Here is a 9942-nt window from a genome sequence, read left to right as displayed (position 1 = left end):
ATCGCGTAACGTTGCATAAGGAGTCAAAACTACATATAAAGACGCAAAATGAGGCTGATTTCCTAGTTGGTGCTGAATTACTCTCGTTATATAGGACTAGCTCAAGCTCATGTATGAAGTGATGGTCATGCCATTATTTCCCCCTCCTCATACATTTCTTGAATCCTTCATGACTTTCACAAACCTAAGCACCTCGTTTCATGCAGTCCTCATTTGTCTTTTGTTCCTTGCAATTTCTGTCTGCTGGCTGAAATTGCCGACTGGAATTGCATTTTCAACAGATACAGTGAGCTGTGAGCCGCAACATGACAAAAAGAAGACAGTAAAGAAAAATGTTTTGAAGTGGACAACTGGTCTCCTCTGGTACACAAAGTATGCTCTTTTTATTGTCACACACCATCTTCTCTCAGCTTGAATTTGAAGTTACAACTGATCATTACATGAGCAACATTACTTGGAAAAGGTGTAACACTACTTACTTCCAGAAAAAGTTCCAATCAAACAAACGTTTTATAGCTTCGATCAAGCTGGCTCCCATACACTTCAAAAAGCAAAGATCAAGATCATTGTTGATCTCCTGAACCTTAACTACTACGTACCTTTCTTTTCAGGAAGCAGACAAGATATAACTGCCATCCTCATCAACCAATCGGAAGAGTTCCATCCACAACCTGAGCACACTATACAGTGACCTGTTTGGCTCACTTGAGGTTCGTCGTTGCAGTCTTGCAGCATGCTGGCACAAAAAAGGATGTTCAGACTTCAGGGTCAGATTCATCTATTCAGGGCCCATGTCTGGTTCAGACTTTGACGGACCACAGAAAATGCCTATGAATTATGTGACAATTTTTATTTCCTTTTCTAGAGTAACATGTGTACCAATGAGGCTTGTGTTCCTGGCATCTTCTTCCAGCCAATGAGGCTTTTAGTTGAATGCTAGCTGCAGCCTGGAGGATATGCTATCAGCCTATCCTAAATAAAGTGTGAGAGGGAGGCTTGAGTTCCTGGCAACCGTTCTTTTTAAGGGTGTTATATTGACATCATAGCATTCCATGGAGGCGACGACAGATGTGAACAGAATCAACTCGCAATTATGCAAACCTTTCAAGAGGGTGACAATCTCAAAGCCAATGTCAGTTGCTGTTACTATTTACTAATACTCAGTGATCACTGATGAAGGGAAATAGTCATGTCATAATGCAGACAATTCTGGCCTAAATTCAACTGATTGAGTTTTGCCACTCACCGAATTTCTGCGCCTTGAGGAGCAGTTGCTCTCAGCTGCAAAACTATGTGTCTTGACCTGGTAATCATAGAATGAACAAACTGGTACTGACAAGGAAGGTAGCTTACAAATTCAGCTCACCAAATTGGTTCAAGACACCGATGCACGTCCTCTGAACTATGTCTGAGTTTTTGTTATTTTCTAGGTTCTAAACCATAAATCTGTAAAGCGGTGAAAGTGAAATCAGTATTGACTAAGGCGGTTAGGCCATGGGAAGAGAAAAACAGGATGCACGTATAGACAAAGATCGGAATAATGCACAAATTGCAAGAACACAAAGTTCCACGTGAAGGTTCCTGGATTGCAAGCAAAGGCTTCCAAGTCACCTGTTCCCCAAAGAACACATGAACAACCACTTCAAAAAAAAAGAATACATGAACATGACCTTAATTCACAGATAAGTCCCCTGATAACAGGAGCGCATTTCAATCAACTTTGGTAAAAGAAAGGATTTTAGATAAGTATCTGCATGAATAACAACCTCTTAGATATATCAACTAAGATTTGTGTCTATCAAAGCATAAAAAGACAAAAACAGTCACAGTGTGATCTAAGTATATCTGAAAGGAAAAAAAAACCTATATCAACTAGGATTTGTGCCTATCAAACATCACATTATAGTGAAGAAAACTAATACAATCAGTCCTAGAACAATCCAAAACACGGTGTCCTCTCCTTTATCGCTTCACCTAAACTAGCCCATCTGAGTGACCATGCTCCTCCTTCCTCATTGGAAGCATAGAAGAATAAGTTATCCTCCAGATGCTCCAAAACGTGCAAGAACAGTGTGTCATATTCATATAACAGTTGCTCACATCATGATACCTTATCGAAGATTCTGTGCTTGCTGACTAGCAACATAAGAAGCTGAAGGTTACTTCGCAGGAGAGAAAGAAAAAGTCGTAAGTCATAACAGATCATGCAATGATGCAGGGCAATGCTCCCCTGAATTCAACAGATTTGTATGGATGTCCTGCACTTTGCAGCTTGTTAATCATCAGATACAACTTTTTTGAAGACATTTTTGAGGTACTATCAGGTGATTTAAACTGCATATTCTGTTGAAGTTGCATTGTTTTCTTGCTGCAATAACCCCTTGTAAATATAATTTTACCATTCATATAAAAAAATGCTGCAGTCATTCAATAGAATCTTTTGCTGCAATATAACTGTTTCATTTATGACGTATGGAATTGCGCACTGCATCCTTCCATAAAACTTGAATGGTAGAAAAAAGAAGGACATAGATGATCTACATCTACCGTTCCACTCCAGGACGAATACAGATAATATTCATGCTTTCTAAAACAATCATATATTAATGGAAAGCACGGAGTATTATTGAAAAATTCGTCATTTCTGAACCACTAGAAACTACGTCAACCAATCAAAATCTCGAGGGAATCCAGCATCTCCAGCCTCAAAGATACGGTACCTAAACAAAGTGAGAGGGAGACCTGTGTTCATTGCAACCGTTGGTTTCAGGGGTGTAGACAAGTAACTGACCTGTCAGTTGATAACGTTGTACACCACGAAGGCCACTCACTGGATATCTGTATATTTCATCTTCGCAAGATCTGTTACTTTCAATGGCGAAACTACGTACCCTTACCTGGACATCAGGAAATAAACAAGCCAGTACCGACGAAGCCAGCAGGCAGCCTAGAAATTCAGCTCATCTCGCGATTGGTTCAAGGCACCAGTGCTTGCTCTTTCTCTGCACTGGCTTGGCCATTCAAAGTTCCAACCCCAGTGATCTGTGAAGTGGTGAAAGCGAAACCAGGATTTGACTTAAGCTTGAATTTGTAGTGAAAGGGTGGTGCTAGAACCCCTTTTTTCTGGGTATGTTGAGAAATCGTGTGAATTTTCACCTTCAATTTGTAGTGATGGCCTGATGGGTTGTCCATCACCAGAATTTTGATCAGAGTGTCCTTTGCATTTCACCGCATGACCCCATCCTTGTCATATTCCTCCAGTATCCTTCTTCCTGAGATCTCTCTGACCATGGATCCAAGAAAAGATAAGAGTATGTACGTCGTAGATCTCCATAATCTTCTCTGCTGTCTGCTGTTCATTATCGTGAACCCTTCCTCATGCGAAAAATCTCATCTTTCTGTCATCAGCAGCTAGCTGTTAGGAACATAGGATTGGTGAAAGAAACGTTGCTGCTAACGAATTGGAAATATTATTATAATCCTGGATGTTATGTTACTACTCTTTGCAGTGGCGCCGAGAGCTCCATGGCCGCCGCTGCCATCTCCTGCCTTCTTCTCGTGTGGTTGCGGGGGTCCCTGGGATGGCGGAAGGAAATCTCAGGGACTGATCTGAATCAACGCAAACATGGTGCATCTTCTGGTTAGAGAATAATCCGCGTGACATGAACATCAGTTGATTCAAAAATGCAGCAAAGGCTTCCAAGTTTCACTGTCACCACTCACCAGCACAGTTGACAGTACCATGTGGCCTTCAGCTAGAGATAAGTTTCATGGCAAATGGGAACACTCCACTAAGGTTGTGAAATTCTACTAGAAAGGGTTATGGATCAGTAGCTACAAGCATATCCAGAAAGGATATATAAAAAAAAATCATGGCCGTATCAACTGGGATTTGTGCTTATCGAGCAGTGCAGTGTTGTGGAGAAAGGAACAAAAGATAGTCCTAGAGGCTAGAACAATCCAAAACACGGTGTCCTCACCTTTATATCTCTTCAACTAAACTATCCTATCTCCATCTCCATTCCTCCTCACTTTTCGTCGGAAGCGTAGAAGAAAAATGTTATACCCAGATGCTGCTTCAGAAAGTGCAGCATCAACTTGTCATATCCACAAAGGAACAGCTGAGCACATCGCGATATCTGTTATTGGCAAATCTGTGCTTTCTGAATTAGTAGCAGCAAGCAAGAAGCTAAAGGTTACTTTGCAAGACAAAGACAGAATATAGAAGTAGCTGTAACTTGGGACCAACTCTCTATAAACGTAAATGAGGCAGAGAAGTGCTCCCTTGTATGCAACAACTTAGCTCTGAGTTTCCTGCATCTTGCAGTATGCCACAAACATATATTCTGACGGTTCTTTGCACGCTGTCAGGTGATTTCAACAGTTTTTTTTGAACGGACGGCGAGAGTTTTGCCGAATTTTTATTAGAAGGGGAAAAACGAAACAAAAGACCAAACACGAAAATGAAAAAACGACTTTACAAAACCACTGACTACTGAACTACCGACTACTGAAGCACCACGACTCCCTCAGGAAATTGTGTCGAGGGAGGAGAAATTTGAGATCTGAGTGAATTGGAAAATAAGAGAAAATCCGATCACTGTTCTGAAGAGAGTGGAGTGCATAATTGGAGGCCTTTTCTATAGGAATCTGGTTCTGGGCTTAATTACAGTGACAACACCGGGCGGGCTGGGCTGGAGTAAGTACACTTTCATGAAAGCTATATGGGCTTAACTGAGTGCAGGCTGTATTCAAGCTGAAATATCTATGTAGCAGAGAATGTTGGATGGATTCATCATATCCTCTGCAGGGTGCTCACTGCAGAGGAGGATCATGCCTCTGCATTAGGGCCCACCCACTGCAGTTTGATCCAAAAACCCACGAGCAAGAATTCCATGAGAAACGGTATATAGTAGTTTCAGCACAATAGATTGAAGCATTTGTTGAAACAACATTTGGGGATCGATTAATGCAGATTATGGCTGTAGCATAAGACACGTTGCGCTGTTGAAACAGTTATGGAAAACCTCCCAAGACCCTAGTTTTTCTTAACGTTCCTCGGTTCATTATATGACCAGAAATGCAGTGCCAGATGTACAAGCGGCCGCGGAGCCTATCCCGACCACACATCGTTCCAGTTCCTCGTATCCAAAAGTAAGAGAAATATACAATCATTATCGTATCACGTACGTCGCCGCAACAAATGCATCTTTTAAATAATGATCCAACAAATGGACATGCTCGGAGCGCCATGGACATGCTCGGCGTGGGCGGCGCCACCTCCTCACACGGCGGCGCCTTCGAGATACTGCACACTCACCCCGGCGACGCGCCGGCGTGCCACTTCATGCCGTCTGCCAATCTCGTGTTCGGCAAGAAGGCGGCCAAAGCCTAGGTCGCTAGCTACGTGCAACCACCACCATGGAATGCATGCCATCTACACATGGTTTGCTGGTTTGGGCAGCAACACATGGTACATCACATGCCGTATCACAGATCTGACCATGTGTGCGTTGTTTCAGGGTGTTTGGTTGTCAGAATAAATAAGCACGATAGTGATGGTGTTTGGTTGTCTGTTTCAATCAGCTGTTATGTCATATGTGTCGCAAGTGTCTGGTACATGTCCTTCAATGCTGTATCATGCATGCTCAAGTTTGTGAACATGCTCGAATAAACTGTTATGTATTCTGCTAGCACTACACTTAATTGGTTGTTGGGCACCGAGTTCATGAGCACCTTGGACACGCCGAGATCCTGTAGCCGTCAGCGATCTAGTCATTTACCTTCTCGCTTGAGGGCATCATCTGTTGCATTGATGATATGTGATTATATACTGAATGAATGCGAGCAACAGAAACAATGTACATTAGCATCATCAGAATAGCCGATCATATCTATTGTCAGTGACAATATTGAGTAGATCTATCAAAGAAGAGGTTTTTATGGTGCACAATACTACCATATACCATTGTTCGAAAAGGACTCGTATGTAAGGATCTGACGGTTGGATTAATTCTATACTATTAAAATCTTAAACTGTAGTATAAGTAGTATGCATGAGTAGTATGGGTAGTATAGGGGTATAATTGGAAAGATCTAAAATGGTATTGTTGAAATAGATCAATTCTTTCTTAATTATCATCTTATTTCCTTTTTATTCTCTTCTCATTCCAATCGGTCGCTAGGGTTCATCATTTCCGGTCCCTAGGGTTGCACAGGGGCAGCGGCGGGCGGAGGCGCCGACTCCGCGTCGACAGGCGGCGGCGACAACGCGGCGGGTGGCGGTGACTCCACGTTGGAGGAGATGCTCGCCGCGCTACTGCTCCACGGCGGCGCGGGGCTTCGGTGCTTGGAGATCTGGCAGCGCCGCGGCGAAACGCACGTCCCATTCCGAGGAGGGGCAGTGGCGCCGACTCCGGCGGGCGACGACGACTACACGGTGGAGGAGATGCTCGCCGCGCTGCTGCTCCACGGCGGCATGGGCTTCGGCGCTTGGAGATCTGGCGGCACCATGGTGAAGCGCGCGTCCCATTCCGAGGAGGCCGCCGGCGTGGAGGCGCGCACTGTGTGCGTCACCGGTGGCAGCATCTAGATGATGCGTGCAGTTTCCGAGCATTTGCTCTGCGGTGGCACCCTGACAAGCACCCGGGGTCTTCTCAGGTGTGTATCCAATTCAGTTTTTTTCTAAAATTTAGGTCCTGTTTGGGAAGGGGGTGTTAAAGTTTAACAGGTGTTAAACTTTAACACCCTCAAATGAGGTGTTAAACTTTAACACATTGGGGTGTTTGGATGATCTGTTAAACTTTAATACCTTAGGTTGTAATTGACAACTTTGCCCCTCATTACTCCTCTCAATGGCAGCCAAATACCCCTCTGCCTAATTTGCCTAATCTGCAAAAATTAAGCACATTGCGATGCTCCACCCTTCCTGCTCTGCTCCCCCGCAGTACCACCCGCAGCCACCGCGGTGACGACTGCTGCTGACCCGGACGCGCCACCCTAGATGTCCTCCTTGGACGACGACGTCATGCCGCCTCCCTCGTCGGACGCCGTTAGAGCCTGCCCTCTCCCCGCGGCCGCTACTGCGGCAGAGAGGTCGAACGCCCAGCGCCCTCCGTTGGGTGGTGGCAGCGGCGGTGGCCATGGCCGTGGTGGGCCGGGCGTAGGACACGGCAGAGGCGGCGGGGCATGCGAGATGCCTGCGGCGGGGTACCCGCGGAGGAGGTGGCCAAGGCGGGCGAGGATGCGCGCCACGCGGGCGGCGTCTGCGACCTCCCCGCGGAGGAAGATGACGCAGCCGAGGCAGCCGCTCCTTCCCCGCTCCTCCAGATCTGCGACGGCGGTGGCGGGTGAGGGCGAAGACGACACAGCCTACGTCACCTCCCTCCCCACGCGCGCTAGTCCGGTGGACGAGGCCCTGCCTACGCTGCCAGCGGCGACGGGGAGGCGGCAGAGAAGCGGGACGAGGAGGAGGTGGACGAGGATGGCGTCAGCGCCAAGAGGAGGAGGAGGAGGCCGACGGTGCTGGGCGGAGGCGGCGTGGCCGGCGTTGGCGGCGGTGCCGAGCGGAGGCAGCGAGGTCGGGCGGATCCGGGGAGGAGGGGGGAGGACGCGGCGGATCTGGTCGGATCCGTGACGACGCGATGGAGGAGGGGGGAGGGCGGTGCGGCGGAGGAGGGAGGAGGGCGGCGTGGCGGATCCGGCCAGGCGGAGAGGATGAGCAGGAGGAGGAGGCCGGAGTTGGTGGTAGGGAGGAGAGAGAGGAGAGGAGAGAGAAGAGGTAACCTGGGAAAAAGTGGACCAGGAGACCACTTTTAATACCTTTAACAAGTTTTAACACCCCCTCCATGTGTTCATGAAAAATGGGGTGTTAAACTTTAACACCCCACTTTTAACACAAGTGTTTGGATAGGAAAGTGTTAAAAAGTGTTAAAAGTGGGGTGTTAAACTTTAACACCCCCTTCCCAAACAGGGCCTTCCTAGCAGAAGCTGGATGCAGTTACTGAGCATCTACATTGTCTGTTAGCAAATAAATATGCAAAGGCACAGATAATAACACAGATATGCCACATGTTTACCTTGCGGTGCGCAGGCCGTGGTCGAGGAGAAGTTTAATGCTCTGCGTGAACGCGTACAATTCACTCTGCAGCGTCCTCAAGGCGTCTTAATTAGTGCCTCGCTATTTATCACACACAAACGATTGCTGCAATTGCTTGAGGATGTTCACTTTGTAGCAGTGTCGTTTGTGCAAGGCTCAGGAGTTGAAATCCTCCCTCCAGTTGAAATACTCGGAGGGAGGAGGAGCCACTCATTGGATGCAGCCAGTGGCTGCTGCTTTGTTTCAGTTTTTCATTTGAGATGCTCACATTTGTGCCAAGAGGAAAGAAGCTCCGACATGGAAGGATATGAGGAGGAGGCAGTGTTGTAACTTTTACTTGTAACACTAGTGTCAAATGTAATAACAGTTGATTCTTCCTTCATTTGTTTTATCAAATTCAGTTACCCAGAAAGGGGGAATGAATAAAAGAAAAACATGCCAGACGATCTGCAAATGTTGGTGTCTATCCTGTGTAGTATTTTGCTTCTGAAACTGGTGTCTGCTTCATGTGGTAATATTCTGATGTTCAGTGTCTGTGATGATGGTTAGGCCGGGAGAAAGCGAGGCTGTGCTAGGTGTGGCCGCCATCATCATCAGTGATGCTAACCATTAGCCATGACATGGAGTTGCTTTGCACCATGACATGATTGACACCAACATCATCAGTGAACATAGTCGAGTACAATCCCGGGTATCCATGTCGTCTAATTTGGCCCTTATGTCACCAGGATAGCACCAGCTTGTCCAAGGGCCGTTATGTCACCAGGATAGCACCAGCTTGTCCAAGGGAGCACATCCGCCATGCCTGTGCTTTGTGGCGTTGAGGCAACACAAGTGATCACGATTGTTGCAAAACTTTATAAGGGGTTGGTCCTGGCCTCAAAATAGTGATAATACTCTCTGCGATCCATTGTCTATCTTGTATGAAAGAATCAGAAGCTTGTTCTCCTAACGTTGGAGATATTCCTTTCCCAGTAAACAAACCAGTAAAGTTTTAATTTTCGTCTAGCAAAAGAGGGGAACTACCACACAAAAGTTAAATTGTATCTAACTGAAGCCCTTCAGGCTTCTGCACGTCTTCAAGATATGAACAGATGCTTGAGTTTTTTAGCATCATTAATATTGCAGAACAAATTACAAAACTGGAATCCATACAGCAGCACTAACAGCAACATAACCCTTGACCAGCAACAGTGCCTCGGCTGAGAGGGAAATGCCTCATGTTGGTCACAAGAGCAGCAGTACCCAACCATGCACTGCTGTTCGTACCAACACATAAAGCTATCCACAGCTGCAATCATCCGATAAAATTTGTCAAGAAACAAAGGAAGAAACTAAATCTGATAAGGATTCTGAAAATAAAAGCATATTGATGTTGCAACAAATGACAGCATCACAAGAAAACTAATATCGAGATATAACTACTTTTTATGGGATGCCAAAAGATAACGTTATTGGCAAAATTGGAAAAAAAATTGTCATGACAAGCCATATGGTGAGCATTGAGTCTCACGTTCTGAATCTCCAACTAATCTACTAGTGCTTTTGCTTCAGTTTCGGTACTGGAGATCACTAACAGGATAACCATGCCGATGCAGCTCCCTGGTGATAAAAGGCATTCATCTAACTACTTGCGATCTCCTCTCTTCAAACCGGCACAACGGGCGGCGCGAGGGGGGCACGATCGGCGGGGCGGCGTGCCAGTGGTGGAGGCATGGCATGCGGGCAGGGGTGGGGCGGCGTGCCAGCGGTGGCGGCGGGGCGCGACCGGCGGGGCGGTGTGCCGGCGGTGGAGGCGCGGCTTGCGGGCAGGGGCGGGACGGCGAGCCGGCGGTGGCGGCGCG

The 9942-nt window shown here is 46.6% G+C and overlaps 1 long non-coding RNA gene across 3 annotated transcripts; it reads right to left on the bottom strand.

Annotated features, from left to right (window-relative positions):
- Nucleotides 1-354: 354 nt before the first annotated feature.
- LOC117847987 (uncharacterized) lies at nucleotides 355-4016 on the bottom strand. Of its 3 annotated transcripts, none has more exons than XR_004638753.2 (4): nucleotides 3724-3984; nucleotides 3157-3609; nucleotides 1247-3042; nucleotides 355-736 (listed from the first exon to the last, which is right to left on the bottom strand). It is a non-coding gene; the product is annotated as an uncharacterized lncRNA (long non-coding RNA). The 3 variants fall into 3 exon arrangements; XR_004638754.2 differs by having other exon boundaries at nucleotides 355-3042; nucleotides 3157-3398; nucleotides 3501-3609; nucleotides 3724-3979; XR_004638755.2 differs by having other exon boundaries at nucleotides 355-3042; nucleotides 3724-4016.
- Between the last annotated feature and the right edge of the window lie 5926 nt (nucleotides 4017-9942).

This window comes from Setaria viridis, chromosome 3, assembly GCF_005286985.2.
Source record: "Setaria viridis chromosome 3, Setaria_viridis_v4.0, whole genome shotgun sequence".
Lineage (NCBI taxonomy): Eukaryota > Viridiplantae > Streptophyta > Magnoliopsida > Poales > Poaceae > Setaria > Setaria viridis.
The sequence above is the reverse complement of the archived record's forward strand: the minus strand, read 5'-3'. Positions and strand labels throughout refer to the sequence as shown.